Below are 16,690 nucleotides of genomic sequence, written 5' to 3'. Positions count from 1 at the left end.
ACTTACAAAAAATATTCATTACAGTTCAAATCTAATTTCTGTTCTCTAAGCAGCTATAATAGAATCAGTGAATATTTCCATAATATCTTTTATGCTCATGTCAGTGAGATAACAGTTTCATACTCAAAGATTTCTAATTGATTTGACCATAAAATAAGCCTTTTGTTCAAAGAAGGGCAAAAAATAAAAGATAAGAAAGATGGCAATTTAACTTTCAAATGTATACTGCATACAGATATCCTGGAACCATTAAAAACACAAACACAAAAAAGGAAAAAGCATGGGCAATAAAATCATGAAATCGGTCAAAGAACGATTTAGTCACAATAACCACACAAGGACACAGGCTTATATTTAGTAGAGCTATTTTTAAAACGGAAGCTGGACTTCTTCTGTCTCAGATGAAAACATCAGATGCTGTATATGAGTTACTCTATAAACAGAAATATTAGGAGAATTATCCAGTAGCATCACGAAAATAAGTAACATCTAGTTTTGTTAGTAAGTCTTAAACATAATCTCTGGTCTGAATCCTATCTCTAAGTATTGTGTTCTTTTCTTCTTTTCATGTTGAGATTAAATCTAATCATTGGAAAGTATTTATCCCTGTATTTACATTTCTTCATCTCATTCCTTCATTTGAAAAATGTTGACTATAACATCTATCTGATGAGTTTATTATGCATACTAAAAGCTATAAAATAATGATTATTTATGTTGAGTAGAAACATATAAGCATTTAAAACATTGGACGCCCTCACCACCAGAGTGATCTGTCAAGTGTTGGAAAAAAAATACACAAGTCAATTAGCAAGCCACAAATGGTGTTCTTGAGCCAGAGTGTGTTTAGCTGTGTATTTTGAAAACAAACAAAATATCTATATCTAGTTATTTGCCTTTTAATCTATATCAAGTAAATCAGTAAGCACAATCTTTGAAAATGTTTCCTACATCTTTGACTAGTTCCTTTCTGATTCTTTCTCTGATTGCTTTTCCTTTTTCACATTCCTTCTCTAGATGTTGCTCCTCTTCAGTGTTTCCCCATGTATCATCTACATCTTAAAGGTATCATTATCTTAAGGCCTCATCTAATCACAGTTTCAACTGTTGTCACCAAGTGGATAAACCCCAAAATGGCATCTCCCTTCCTGCCCTCTGACTCTAGACCTAGTTATACTACAGAGGGGCTCTCTCTGGACAGTCTCCTCTCATATCCTCAAAAAAGAGTGCCTCAAATAAACTGCTCTTTCTCCTCCTGACAAATACTCTCTTTCTCAAATATTCTAGTTCTTCTGCCAAAGGAACCTCAAACTTCCAGTAAGCCTTTGTGGACATCTTTTACTTCATCTCATACTTTCACTTTTCCTTCACATTTTAAGTCCCATCTCTCTGCAAGTCATTCTGGATGTGCCTCTGTGGAACTGAACCTTTTCTTGACTCCACAAATCTAATCTAAGATTCCAAAGATTCCTAAGTTATTTCAAAAGCCAACCAGATCATCATTCATAATACAAGGCAGATTAATACATTCTTGAAAACTCTACTGTAGGTTATAAACGTGAGTAAACGGAAAGGGGTAGGCAAAGAGGTTCTTAGTAACTTTGTTTTCTTAGGTGAGGGCAGGTGAAATGGCAAACAGAGGAAGCTCAGTACGTAAGGAGGCAGTTAGCATACAGACTTGCATCTGCAGTTACTGATATTCAAAGTTAAACTTGGCCAAGTGATATGATGGGGAAAACAGGAGTTTCTTAAGTAACTCGCTTGTGGTTCTGAATCTGTTGCTTGTGATTTCTATGCTTAGATAACAAATGTAAGCTAGAAAACACAAACGTGTGATTCCCCAATGTTAGCTTTCCAAATGCTAGGTTCCCCTCCCCCCCCATCTTTAATGTTCTGTGCTCTGTTCCTTCACACCATGCTGACTTGAAACAATGGTTTTTGTTTTTATTTTTGTTTTTGTTTTTTATCAGATGTCACTTTTGCTCAGAGGCAAAGGACAATTTCCTATTTTAATTTCAGGCATGTCTGACTTCCTCTGCTGACTTTCCAGGCCTTCTATTACCTAACTTCGTCAATTTTATCCAATAGTTTTTTGCTAGTTCTTTTGACAAACTAGCTTTGTACCAGTCAGGCAACCACATTACCCTCTAAATATAATTCACTTCTTCTAACCCTGACAATATTCATGTCTTTCTCTGATGCTGGAAAACTCAATTCTAGGTCAATAAGTCTGCGAATGTTCTTCAAGGTATGGCAAGAATTCCACTAACTTCTGAGACTGCATCTACCTTCTCCAGACCACTATCCCACTTCCCAGTTCACTAGAGTACTTAGAAACAAACATTGAGTGGATAACATAATGATTAGTTAAAAGTAGAAAATCTATTTAAACATTTTGGTCTACATGGAACAAAATGGCCTCTAACTGCTTCACTTTGGTGATATTTCTACTAAATGAACTAAAACAACTGGCAAACGAAATATCCTATGGCCACAGTAATAACTTGCCTTTGGTTTATCTAATTCTGACAATGTTTCCAAGGTTCATTAAACCCAACATATTTTCCAGCACAATTTGTAATGGCACAACTTCTTTTGTGCCATATCAGTGGCATATTCTTCTTGCATGTGCACAGATAAAAATAGCTGTGTCAGACACAACAACTGTCAAATTTGACGCCTGGGGCATCGTTTTTGGTAAAGACAGCTGTGGATGCTAAATTGAGGTTTCCTATGTACTCGGTACTCCCACCTCTTTCAAGAAAGCTGCCTATCCATAGGCTTTATATTTTTGTGTTGTGCATCTGTATTTGGATGCTGAGAAGACAAATACTGCACTAACGTCATGGTATGGAGAAAGGAAAGACACCTGTCAAATGTAGAACCCTGAGCAACATTAGAAGAGAAAGTACTCTGCTCTTACTGACAAGGCCCTTTGGAAACCCAGGGAAGTACTGGGTCTCTTCAGCATATCATTTGTTACATTCCATTTAAAAGTTTCTGCAAAGGATCTTGTGAATTCCACTCTCAAACCACCACAATTTGAAGGCATTGCACTCCCTCTTCCATCCCTCTTTGATCAGTATACATGAGGGGCCAGCACATTTTTCTGTAAAGGGCTAAGGAGTAAATATTTTAGGCTTTGCAGGCCGTACCTCTCTGTACAGTTGGTCTTCTATGTCATTGTAGTGAAAACAGGCACAGATGATATGTGAACCAATTGGCCTGGATCTGTTCCAATAAAACACTGTTAATTACATAAAATTTTAAATTTTATATAGGTTTCACATGTCACAAAATATTCTTTTATTTTTTACAATTGTTAAAAAATGTAGACAACATTCTTTAACTCCCAGACAATATATTTTTATAAAAAGGCAGTGGACAGGTTTGGCACGTAGGCTGTCATGTGCTGACCCTTGGTCTACACAAATATGGCTTCTCTGTTTATCACCCATTAAAACAAGAAATAGATGTACCTTGTGAAGCAGACTATCATCTCCAAATACTGAGATATTTGAGCATCCCAAGACCTTCCCGTTGTCTTTACCAGTAAATGAGATCTCTAAAAGAGAGCCACCAATGAATATGTTTTTCAAAGGGCAGAAGGAGAGTCATCAGATTCCAAAATGAAAGTGACCTGCTATCCCTCTTGAAGCAAAATTCAGCCATGGTCTTGCTTGCCTAGATATCATAGGTTAAAAAGACAATGGAGTCACCAGCAGTTAGGGTACTTCTAATTTCTGCACTTTCAAGAATCTATTTTCAGAAATCAAGTGCTACTGAAAACAAAAGTGTAAAACTTAGTACGTTTCTGAAATTTTAGTGTGGCTGAACATTAAACCCCTGTGGTGTTAACCAGTTATATCTGACACAGCCTGACACTATGTTGAATTTCATTCTCAAGACTGCCAGTGCTACTCGATCAAGGGAATTGGGTCTTGAGTGCTTTAACTTAGGAGTCATTTATAAACATCTAGAATATTATGCTTTAAGATAGTGTTTAAACTGTTTAAAGGTGCTCACTGAACAGGACCTGACCTTTTCAAGTTCTTAAAGGGGATGATGATTAGGAGGATGAGTTGTAGAACCAAGTTAGTGAGCGTACACAATTGTCTTCAGATATAAGACAACCACTGAACAGTTGTTTTTCTTATTTTGTTTACATCTGTTTTGGGGGGAAGGACTCTCTTTTTATTTTGTTCTTATGTTTGTTTTGTTTTATGGTGTGTCAGTAAACAATAATATAATAAAGTTATCTCTTTGTAAATTGGCTTCAGGTGAATAAAATCATACCCTGAATTCCAGAAATGTAAAATTACATAAGCAGGTTAATCTGGGCAGACTAAAGTAATACTGGCTGGACAGTGTTTACCAGATCCCTACAGCAGTCCTTTCAACTTACTGTTCCGCTTCGTACAACACTGCAGCATAGCAGGACATTGCTACTGTTTTGAAACTGGAGTTTATCTATCTCAGTATCAGAAACCTTGAGTTTCCCTGGGATATGTGACAACAGCAATATACCTACCACCCTGGAGCTTTAATTCTATTCAAAGTCTGATGAGACTTACTATTTGCATATTTAAATAGTATACATAGATTGTAGTACTTATAGTATTATATAAATACATTACAGAATTCAAGTTCTCAGAGATTTTGAAAACTAAATGAAAAATTTTAAGGGGTATTTGTCTCAGGGGCATCTGGGTGGCTCAGTCAATTGAGTGTCCAACTCTTGATCTCAGCTCAGGTCATGATCTCACAGTTTGTGGGTTCAAGCCCCACATCAGGGTCTGCAGTGATAGCATGGAGCCTGTTTGGGATTCCGTCTCTCACTCTCTCTACTCTTTCCCAGTTTGCTCTCTCTCTCTCTCTCTGTCTCTCTCAAAATAAATAATAAACTTTAAAAAATTCATCTCATAAATGGTCAATTTATCTACCTTCTTATTAAACCAAGAAAATAATATGATTCTCCACTGCCACCAGTCATTTTTGGTAGGAAAGTTCAGGAAGCATTTTTCTAGATTCCTGATGCCTTGAGTCAAGCTGAAGGAAAAGGGAGGAAGCAAGACTCACCCTCCGGTTCTCCTATTATTAAAATATATCAAATGTTAGTATATTTAAATAGACTCACCAACTTGAAAAGTACACACTATTTTTTTAAACTAAGGTATTACTGTTCAAAAGCCATGGTGTCTACAAGTCTGGTGAGTCAAATTCTCCCTCCAAGTTGTTATATGACATAAGTCACTTGTCTCCTCTGTTCTCCCTGGAGCTTTGGGAAAGGCACCTCTAACTTCCTTCTTTATATGACAGGGTTTTAACAAAAGTTTGAAATCATATGAAAGCAAACTGAAAAGCAGAGAGCAATGATCAACAAATATTTAGAAGAAAAAACTCATTCCTAGACATATAAAGTCAAACAAAAGTGATGTTAAGAGACTAGAGAGTATAATATGTTCTGTACTTCCACACCCCATGCCATTTCTTCTTTACAGTTATGGGAGAAACTGAGATAATGACTTGTTCTTTTTTAATTATGGAAACAACTGAAATGTTTCATTTTGTTAGGGTGAAAGGTTTCTCAATTACTAAAATTATTTGAAAACACAAAAATGATACTGGCTTTTACCCTACTTAAATTTTTCGTCTTTCTCCTATTTTTGTTTTGTTTTGTTTAACAACAGTGCAGAATGACAGCTGTGTGAACAGGAGAAAGAGAACTAGGAAAATATGATAACAGTCACAACTGGCTTCCTAGATTTATTTCCAGTTGATTTTACATCTGGTCCAACTGTGTTGTTTGTTGATATTCTGTTGGCAACAGACACGAGCAGTATGTGTCTCTTGCTTTTATTAACATTTTCATATCTAGACAAGAGAATTTGGTGGAAAATTGTAGCAACCAACTGAGTGATCTTTGCATTCTGTTCTCAAACTTGGCATCTTTTCACCTCTATATTCAAAAGGCTAATCAGTCTAGTCAGTTCTGGGCATTTGTATCTCTAGACTGTCTCTCTTCTAGTTCAAAGGATCATCATCAAACACTTCCTGATTACAACACTAGCCTCCTGACTTCTTTCTTGGGTGGACAGATAACCCTGTTGTAATGGCACTATACATAAGATTTTCAAATTAAAACCTGATTGAATTGAAGCTAATTCTTCAATTATATCACCTGCCTGCAAAATAAACTCCCAATGTATTAACAAGACGTGAAAGATTTTTAATGTTGGTTATCAATCTTAGTTACATTTCTAAGCTCTAATTGTTTGCCACTTGCCCATATATTTCAGTAGTGTTGAACTTCTGGACATTCTTTAAACTTTCATATGCTGTCATAATACTAACCCTTCATCCATGCCTTGGACTATGTGTAGGATTCCCTGTCTAACTATTATTTAACCTTCTAGAACCAGCTCAATATCAACTTCTCTGTCAGGTCTTTATGGACACTCCTAGCTGTAACAACAAAATAAACCCTTCTGATGATACAGTGAATTAATTCTCCCCTAGGAATGGCTCACAACTCTGAATGATTTTTATAATGATGCATTTAGCAAGAGGGAAAAATAAACAGCATAAACAACACTTTAGAAACAAACACAAATGCAACTTCTCCAAATGTTATTTTAATTTTCCAGTGGCTCGTTTTTTCAATCACCTAATTAAGGTTAGATAAATAATTGCTGATAATCCTTTTTTCTTTCTATATATAGGCATTTAATCTAAGAACATCAAAGTCCTCTTAACACATTAATTAAGTTTTTCTACATGAAACTGTAAGGTACTCACAGTACTATGTAACTAGATTTGGGAAAAGAAAATGAGTGTTTGCAATTTATCTAATGCTATACAGGAACTCCACTACCAGGGAGAGGGGGAAAAAGAATCTCAGATGCTTCAATACCCCTTAATGAGGAAAAAGCATTCCTACCTAACTGGTGTTCAACCTAGCTCTCTATGGTAACTCCTACAAATATTATTTTCCAACGCTGGTAGATATTACAACCACCTTTCCAAACATTTTCTAAAAACAGAGAAGAGAATAAATGATTAGTGCTGGAGACAGTGAAACAGACATCTTGCTAACCGAAGTGAAATTTTCTGCATTCTGGCTCCAATCTCTTACCATGCGAGACCTCTGGTCCCTACTGCATTGTTTTCATATGTCTCCTAAAAATGTAGCAGCCATCTCAGTATGCTACCCCATTAATCCCTCAAATAATTATTTAACGGGATTTTGCCATGTTGACTTCTTTATCTCCTCTACTCCCTCTCAGATATTTGTAAATATGGGATGATTTTGCGATAAAAAATGACTTAGTGTTTCAAAATGGCATGAAAAAAATTATGATCCAGAATTTTCACAAAGGTTTGAAAATAACTTCTGCTACTAAATATTTCATCTGTAGACTCGTTTCCACTCCTGTCACATGGCTGGAGGGGCTAGGGTCTAAGCCCTTCTTCTGTCACTTTTTTCTAGGGTCTAAGCTGAGGCAATCACCTCTTGTTCTCCAAAAAAATACTATCACAAACCTTACCAAAATGTTTAGTTTTTTGGGTTATTTTGATATCAGCCCTTGAGATGTCATAGTTATCTAAAAAAAAAAAAAAAAAAGTGGGGGGGGAATGTCTTTTCTATTTTTCTATAATGCCAACTTAGTATTTCTCAGCAAGTCCCATCTTTTTGTCTTGATTAGAGATACTTACTTCTGCTTCTTATTAATGCTTCTCTTTCTAGAGGCTCTATGAGTCTCATCTCTATTTGAAAAACATCCCTGGATTCTTGCCAGTTAATACCTATCAATATATATGTCTATATATTCTAGTTATTAGTATAATGGCTCATTGCTTCAACTAAATTTTAAATTTCTTGAGTAAAGGGATCTTGAAATATTCATCTTCATGTTCCGAAAAGCATTTTAGCATAGTGCCTTCATATAGGAACTATTCAAAGTATATTCATTAAATGAAAAAAAGATATTAAAACAAAATACAATGGAAACTGAATAAAAGTGGTACCAAAACTTTTGTTTTTGTTTTTTCTTTTTTTGAATTTTTAAAATTTTTGTTTTTAAATGGAAGCTAACTGATAATAATGGAGAACTTCAGTATTACTATTTTTCCATTGTAGGATTGATCAACCTCAAGTCTCTTAAACATATGCAAAGTAGGCATTCAAAGGGGTGGAGGAGACCCCTAGCCATGGTCAGACAGAGAATTCTCTGACAGAGCTGCAGTCAGTCTTCTTTGCCCCTTTTCTTTGAGCTTCCAGAGTCCTGGAAACCAGCCAGGGCCTGCGGATCACTAGGGAAGCCACCACTCCTGTGCTCAAACTGTTTAGTACCTGTCAGCTTCAATGCACTAAATGACACTCTAGTGACTTGAAAGAGTTAATGGTCCTCCAAAACGTGAACAACTCACTCCCATCTGATTGTTAGGATCAGCCCCATTATGTTTTATTGGAAAGTTTTGGTTCCTTCTCCTTTTTTCTCTATTTAATGAAAACACTGGCTCAGCCAAATTCAATATAAACAATTTTACAATAGTTTAAAAAAATATTTAAGAAGTTCTCAATATTTTTTTCCTCTGCTCTATCCACAAATTCACTTATTTCAGGTATATCTCCAGTTAAGAACATCTAGAATCCAAAATCCAAATGCAGTGAGATACTGATAAGTTTAATGACCAAACTACGGTGTTTTCTTAAATGTGGAATGCCTCTCTACCTTTGAAAATGACAAGCAGCTATCTTATATAGTATTGATAGGATAACAGAGAATTTAAGAAATCGTCCCTGCCATTAAAATCCACCAATCATTTTGGAAGGGAAACAAATGATCAGGTGAGTGGTGGACTGAGGAAAACCACAAGGATATGGATCAGAGTAGAATGGTATCTCTAGAAAATGCCTTATAAAAATGCCTTTTAACCAAAGAATTTACTTATTCTGGACATTTCATATAAATAGTGAGTGGTGAACAGTAGTGAATGATACAATATGCAGCCTTGTATGTCTGACTTCTTTTCCTAACATAATGCTTCCAATTTCCATACATGCTGTAGCAAGAATCAACATTTCATTCTTTCTTAAGGTTCAACAGAACCGCATTGTATGGGCATACCATATTTTGTTTACCCATTCTTCAGTTAATGGACATTTATGTTGTTTCTACCTTTTGCTACTATGAATACTACTACTATGAACATTTGTGTACAAGCTTTTTGTTTCAACACTTGTGTTCAGTGCTCGCTTCGGCAGCACATATACAACACTTGTGTTCAATTCTCTTGGATGCTGGTTTTTATGGGAATTCTGTTTAACTTTTTGAGGAACTATGCAGTTTTCTAGAGCAATCACACTATTTTATATACCCATTAGCAATTTATAAGGATTCTAATTTCTTCTTATCATCACCCACATTTATTTTCCTTTCCTTTTCTCACTCTTTTTAAATTATAGACATCTTAGAGGGTATAGACTGGCATCCCATTGTAGTTTTGGTTTGCATTTTCCTATGATAACACTGAGTATCTTTTCATTGTTTATTGACCATTTGTGTATGTTCTTTGGGGAAATACACATTTAAGTCATTTGCCCATTTCAAAAATTAGGTTGTCTATTTGTTGTTGAGTTTTAGGATTGTCTTTACATACCACAGATATTAAACTCTTATCAGATATCTGGTTTGCAAATATTTTCTTCTATTCTGCAGGTTGTCTTTTCACTTTCTTGATAGTGTTCTTTGGTGAATAAACATTCTTAATTCTGATGAAGCAAAATCTTTTTTTTCTTTTGTTGCTTGGAATTTTGGTGATATATCTAAAAATGGATTGCCAAATCCAAGCTCACAAAGGTTTGGCCCTGTTTTCTTCTAAGGGTGTTATAGTTTTAACTTTAGGATTAGGTCTTTGATACATTTTGAGTGAATTTTTGCATACAATGTAAGATTTGGGTCCAACTTGATTCCTTTACACCTGAATGTTCAAGCACCATTTATTGAAAAGACCATTCTTTATCCACTGAGAGAAAGACCCTTTCCACCCTTGCGGAAAACCAATCGAACAGAAAACCAATTGGGTGTATTTTTGGAGTTAATTCTATTCTATTGATTTATATGTCTATCCTAGGCCAGTACCAACTGTTTTTGATTACTATAGCTTTGCAATATGGTTTGACATTGAAAAGTGTAAGTCCTCCAACTTTGCTCTTGTTTTTTGATAATTTTTGGGCTATTCTGGGGTTTTATGCATTTCTATATGCATTTTCAGATTGCTTTTCCATTTCTAAAAAAGAAAGGCTTTTGAAATTTTGACCTATTTTTATTTTACTTTAAGTAGTCTCCATCACACCCAACATGGGGTTTGAACTCAGGACCCTGGTATTAAGAGTCACAGGCTCCATTGAATGAGCCAGCCAAGTGCCACAGTTTTTAGAATTTTGATAGGGACTGTATTAAATCTGTTTATCAGTTTGGGAAGTACATTCATGTTAACAGTGTTAATTATTCTAATCCATGATCAATGGATGTCTTTATATACACGTAAGTCTTCAATTTTCTTTTAGCAATGTTTTATAGTTTTCAGTATATAATCCCTACCTTTTTTTGCTGAAATATATAGTTTATATATATCAAAGTTAACAGTTACAGTAGGTGAAGTGAAAAGAATACAATTAAAAGACAAATTCTTCTGTCAAACGTAAAGAATAAAATATTGGACTAGAGACAAGTCCTAGTACAATGATTCTTGCAAAGTGTTACATGAGAACAAACTAAGAGTGAGACTAAAAGAAAGGTTTCCTTGACTTTTAACAGCTCAAAAAGCATTTACAAATGACAAGACATTCCAACCAGCTAGAATCGAAAGCGCAAGACAGAGAAGTGCAAAGTTGGAAGTTACATTCTGAGGACTCTACATAATTGTACAAAGGAAAGGATTGAGCATGAGGTGCCAGAGAGGGAGTGCCAAGAGATGAGCTTTAAAGATACTCAGGTAGGGTGGCATACACAAGATCTTAACACTAGTAGTTTCCCAGTGAATTTTAGTCACAAACTCTGTGTACCCAAACCATAAGCAGAGTAAAGCATAAATAAACAAAACTGATAAAAGCAAGAAGCCTTCAAGACCTCCACAACTGCCTCATAACTCTTAATTAACAAACACTCATGGAAGAGTTTTGAAAACCATTGTTGCTCGTGTGAGAAAGTGTCCAATATCCTGCAATATTTGGAATCAAAAAGGAATTTATTTATACTTGCTGAATATGGGGAAAGTCAATTTAATGATCTGCGGATGGTGTCCCCAGTTTTAGCAATGGACTAGATAAAGCACATACTGATTTTATTCTTGCTCTCCTTTAATTCATTCTCCACAAAGTTTCCAGACTCTTTAAAATGTAAATCAGATAACCAGAGCCTTCTGGTGAAATTCTTCCAACTGTATTTAAACCAAGACCCAGACTCCTTTCTGTGGCACATATGTCTGAACTTTGTCACCAGCCTCTGCTTGATTGCACCTTTCTTTGTCTTCCCCCTCTGCAGGAAATGCTTTGCCTCCAACTCTTTATCACCCAGAAGACCCTTTATCACTCAGGTTTGGGATGAAATTTCTCCCGTTCATAGAGGCCTTCTCAGTCTATATGATCTAAGGGGGGACTCTGTTGTGACTCTGATGCACACCCTCCTTTATTTTTATTTATTTCCTTGCATTTAGTACAATCTCAGTCATCCTATTTGTTATTTTACATGTTTATGTTCTGTTTCAAGCCCGCCCTCAAGCTTCTCTAGAAAGCAAGCACCATTAGAGAAGCCTGTGTGCCTTGTTCACCACTCCACGTCCAGTCCTCAGAATACTGCGAGGAATATGGTATCCCCTTGGTACATATTTGTTGATGAAATAAATTGAATAAGAGTACACAAAAAGTAGTTCCATCAATCAAACTTAGAAGAAATATCAGTGTGTAGGTCAAATAGCCCAGGACAAACCTGCAAGTCTGTAAGATTTTAGACAGTCACCCATCACCTGCAAGGGCAGCTCCTGTGTATCTGGTATATGACTCATCATTTCTGTCCTTTCTTCCATTCTTACCCTTCCTAATTCATCTTTCTACTCACCTATAACCCTGCCCTTGCTTTTGAGCAAAGTGATATTATGCAAAAGTATTCCCAAAGGATCACAAAGCAGGGGAAAAGATGTTTAAATTAAAAACAATGCAGCTTTGGTGAATACATTATTGACAGCAAGCTGTCATCATGACCATGTGAGTTATGCCAATCTGAATGATAAATGTGAAAAAGTATCCTACAGTACCGCTAGGATGCTTACTCAGAGCTGCTTGCATTATTGGCAACAGTGTGTACACACTGCAGATATTATATACTTTCTGGGCTAAACTCACACTTAAGAGTCACATTTTACCAACAGAATATGATTGAAAAGTCACTTCTCACATTCAACAAACCATCTGGAAAACTCTCTTAAAGAACTTTTGACAACTTACAGAAAATGGATGAACTAAAAAGCACTCTGACTTCAGGGTAGAAGAAAATTAAATTGGTTTCCACTAGGTTGACCACAATCAAGAAATTCAAACTTAACTCCAAAAGCGAGAGAGACACTTGAAGACTAGTAATATGGTTTTGAGGAGAGCAAGATGAATTCAGCCAAAGTTTGTGAATTCTCTAGTGGGAAGGGAGGTCATAGAGAGAAAGACCAAGAAGAAGTCTGCAATAATCCAGACAGGCAATGATTAAACCCTGGATGAGAACAGGAATTATTGATTGTCTAAAGGGGGAGTGGGTGGAGGGAGTTAATTTCCCTTGCTTCTTCCTTACTTCGGACAGATAAATCATTGCTTTCACCTATACATGTGAAGAAAATATATCATGAAAAATGTAGAACTATTAGGGGTTAAAAAATTGAGGTATAGAAAGTTAAATGCTGCTAGAACTGAATTTGTAAAGATAGCTATACAAACTTAAATTATTAATTACTAAGGCCAACACTGATTCCCGCACTGCCAGATCCTGCTGAGATTTTGAAAACCAATATGTTTTTGTCTTGAAGGGTGTTTGAAAGAAACTGGTTAACCTAAAAGGCCTTGAGATGTTAGGGGAATTACAGAAGAGAGACTCGGTAAATCAATACAATTTCTTCAGCAAATACTGTATCAAAAAGAAGGACATTGAATTCAACATTGTCAGCAATGGAGATAAAATCATTTATATCCAAGGAAGTGTAAACAGCCTCAGACTAAATAGTTGGCAGCACAGGAGGAAATTGAAAGAGGCTCTCATCATACTGCATCCGCACAATCTTTGATTCAGTAGGAGGCCCGTTTACAAAGTCATGTTATTGGTTTGAAGAATGACCACCCCCTCCAAAGTCTGCTTTTAACACTTAGCAGAAAGTACCCTGTGCTTTCCTTTTGGAATAATAAGGATGTTTCACATCTTCAACTAGTGATTCCAACTGGTTAAAGGATTAAGATGATCTCTCCCATTTTACAGACAGGACACGGGAGTGCTGACAAAGCTTAAATACCTTCAGTGACATGTAGTTATCACACAGCAATTTAAATTATCACTAATTATGATCTGAAGAGTCTAAAATTGCTCCAGAATTGAAGACAGGATTGCCAAGAAAAAAATCAGTGCTAAAATAAAACACTGAAGCATTCAAAGCATTTATGCTAGCTACCACAAATCCTCTCTACTCTCTCCAGCCTCAGTTTCCTTATGTCTAAAACCAGGAAGAAATTCCATATGATCTGGTGGATACCTCAATTCAACTATTCAATTATTACATGTCCATGTTATTGTTAACCCACCCAGCTTCTAAAGTGAACACAGCAAAATGTGAGTGTAGAGCTTTACCTTTTCGCAAGCATTCCTCCATTTCCAGATAAATTCAAGTGCAACGTTTCAAGGAGATGCCAGGAATTCAGTATCCAAATCTAAATGAGGAGAAAAACAGAGGCTTACATTAAATAGAATGAAGAATTAATCCATCAATTACTAAGTATTTCTTGAACATCAACCATGACATACCCAACAATAAGGCACCACAGGGAAAACAGAAGCATGTTCATATCATTTGGAAATGAGCATGTTAGGACTCAGGAAAGAAAAATTACCTCTAAAACCACCAGGGAACTCTATTTGAATATAATATCTTTGATGACGCTTGAAGTCATAGATAAATATAAGTACACACACGTAACCACAAACATATAAACTACTTTTTTGGTTTAAATTATACCTGACAGTTATTAAGCTAAATGAGGGAGTTCTCCCCTCATTCTCCCATAGCTATTTCTTGTCAGCAGATTTTGTGCCAAGTTATTTTAGGAAGTATAATTAATAGGATACAAATTCAATGGTTGGTATGTTCAACTGGAAATTTCCTCATTGCATATCCTGTACCTTTTCCTCACAACAGGTGATGTTCAGGTGCTTTCCATTTGAGTTTATCCACAAATTGTAAGAGTTTTAGAAGCCTAGGCTTCATCCCATAAAGGTTCATGTGCTCTATCAGCTCTTCAGACACCTATAGGTCTCTTAGAAAAGGTTGACATCTCAAAAACCCTCAAACCTTCCTCTGATTCCCAGATGGTAAACAATAGCACTTTCATTTCACCAGAGTGGAACTTCTTTTCCAATGTCTACCACACAGCATCTTTGTTTTCTCTACCAAACACCTACTAACTATTGTTTTTTCTTCCAGAAATGGTCACTTCAGCCACCAGAGGATATCTTCTCCCCTTCTTTTTATATATGAATTAATGTAAGCTAAGAGTGTGATCTCTCTCCCATTTTACACCAGAATTAGGATCTTTATGATTAATCAATCCATAGCTCTCTCCCCACCTCTCTTTTTTCACAACATCCTGGCTTTTCCAATGACTTAGGCTGTACCTAATTAAGGTCCTAAGTGCTGAGCATTCACTGTGTTCCTCCAGAGAACAACAGAGAACCTAAAGAATAGACAAAAGAATCCCTATCCAAGATGAGAAAGCTTTTAGTAGTATTGTTACAATACCCAATTTCAAAGAAACAAAAGCAACCATAGATTTACTTTGCAGGAAAAAAGAAAAGAAAAGAAAAGAAAAAGGCAAACCCAAAACTAAAACAAACGTGTGTGCTCAGTTTTAATCACTCTATAAACACAACAGTAATCCAGACATTTCAGGGGGTTATTTTATATATTTGCTTATTTATTTTTTAATTTTAAATTTGCTGGATTTTTGTTAGGCACTAAAATCAAGCTATGAAATCAAAATGCAAGGCCCCTAAGGAGGCAAATGTCGATGACAAAGGAAGAACCCATGATACTCTGAATGCATTTTAGGCTGCTAATCTTTTACAAGTCTAATGCTATGGTGGGCAAATATGGACACTATATTATTACAGGCAGGGAAGTCAAGTCCATGAGTATTAAATAAGTTGCCCGAAGCCAATCATTAAATTATGAGAAGGGCAGAGCACAACCTAAGAGTGATACCTGAACTCAAAAACTAAGTATTTCTTAAGGAGACTGAAGAAAAGTAATCATATTTGATGAATCTTAGAACTTCAATGAAGTGAAGAAAAAGCAGGAAATATTTAATATGTTCAAATAAAAACAGTCTGTGACATTTAGTAATATCACAGTAGACTTATGGTTCACTGACCAGCCCTGAAATTGATCCATATGTCTTGTATATATCATTAAAAGAAATCATGGTCAGATGGGGGGGCGCCAGGGTGGCTTAGTCGGTTAAGCGTACGACTTTCGCTTAGGTCATGATCTCACGGTTCGTGGGGTCGAGCCCCGCGTCGGGCTCTGTGCTGACTGCCAGCTCAGAGCCTGGAGCCTGTTTCAGTCTGTGACTCCCTCTCTCTCTGACCCTCCCCTGCTCATGCTGTCTCTCTCTCTCTCTCCTAGAAATAAATAAAACATAAAAAAAAATTTTTTTGAAAGAAATCATGGTCAGATGAATGATATACCTGTGTACTGATTTATATCTGATAAATTCAAAAGAACATTTCATGGGAGACAATGGTAGCTATTTTCCATGATGCTTATCTGAAAAGATTACAATTTACCTTATTTATAATGTTGTTTATATACATTACAGCTTGGAATACAGTTTCATTGTCTCTTTAACAGCTTTTGCCACTAATCTGGTAAAAATGAGAAAGAAAGCTAATACCTATTGGATGCTGCTATATTTCAGGTGCTACTCAAGGTTCAGTACTGGTGATTTCACTTAATTTTTACAAAAATTCTATAATATAATTAGTAAACTAATTTCGCTAATGCAGAATGTTTGGTCAAAAATGTTTGATTATTATACCAAGAGTCACTCAGGTAAAAGCAGTAGAGTTAGAATTCCCAATCAAATGCCTCACTTTAACGTGCCATGCCATATTACTTCTGGGTTTGTAAATATGTATTATTATTGTCCAGTGTTTTATCTGTCCTCAGGGCGTGAATTAATAACATCTAGACATGTTTCTCTTGCTGAACGAGGCCATGGCCCAGAGAATACTGCACGAAAGTCACTAACCATCTACTGGACCAGATCTGATAAATAAGATAAAAGGTATCATTTTTGCACTCAACTATAGATACTAGATAATACAATTGATCTCTCTCTCTCTCTCTCTTGCTCTCTCTCTCTCTCTCTCTCACACACACA

At 36.0% G+C, this 16,690-nt stretch overlaps 1 long non-coding RNA gene across 1 annotated transcript; it reads right to left on the bottom strand.

Moving 5' to 3' along the window:
- Nucleotides 1-394: 394 nt before the first annotated feature.
- On the bottom strand, nucleotides 395-13,959 carry LOC120220593. Its single transcript, XR_005525632.1, has 3 exons — nucleotides 13,884-13,959; nucleotides 3,156-3,247; nucleotides 395-433 (listed from the first exon to the last, which is right to left on the bottom strand). It is a non-coding gene; the product is annotated as an uncharacterized LOC120220593 (long non-coding RNA).
- Nucleotides 13,960-16,690: the final 2,731 nt, after the last annotated feature.

Source organism: Hyaena hyaena, unplaced genomic scaffold (assembly GCF_003009895.1).
Source record: "Hyaena hyaena isolate Hyena2069 unplaced genomic scaffold, ASM300989v1 scaffold_709, whole genome shotgun sequence".
Taxonomy (NCBI): domain Eukaryota; kingdom Metazoa; phylum Chordata; class Mammalia; order Carnivora; family Hyaenidae; genus Hyaena; species Hyaena hyaena.
Note: the sequence above shows the minus strand (reverse complement) of the source record. Positions and strands in the feature narration are given on the sequence as shown.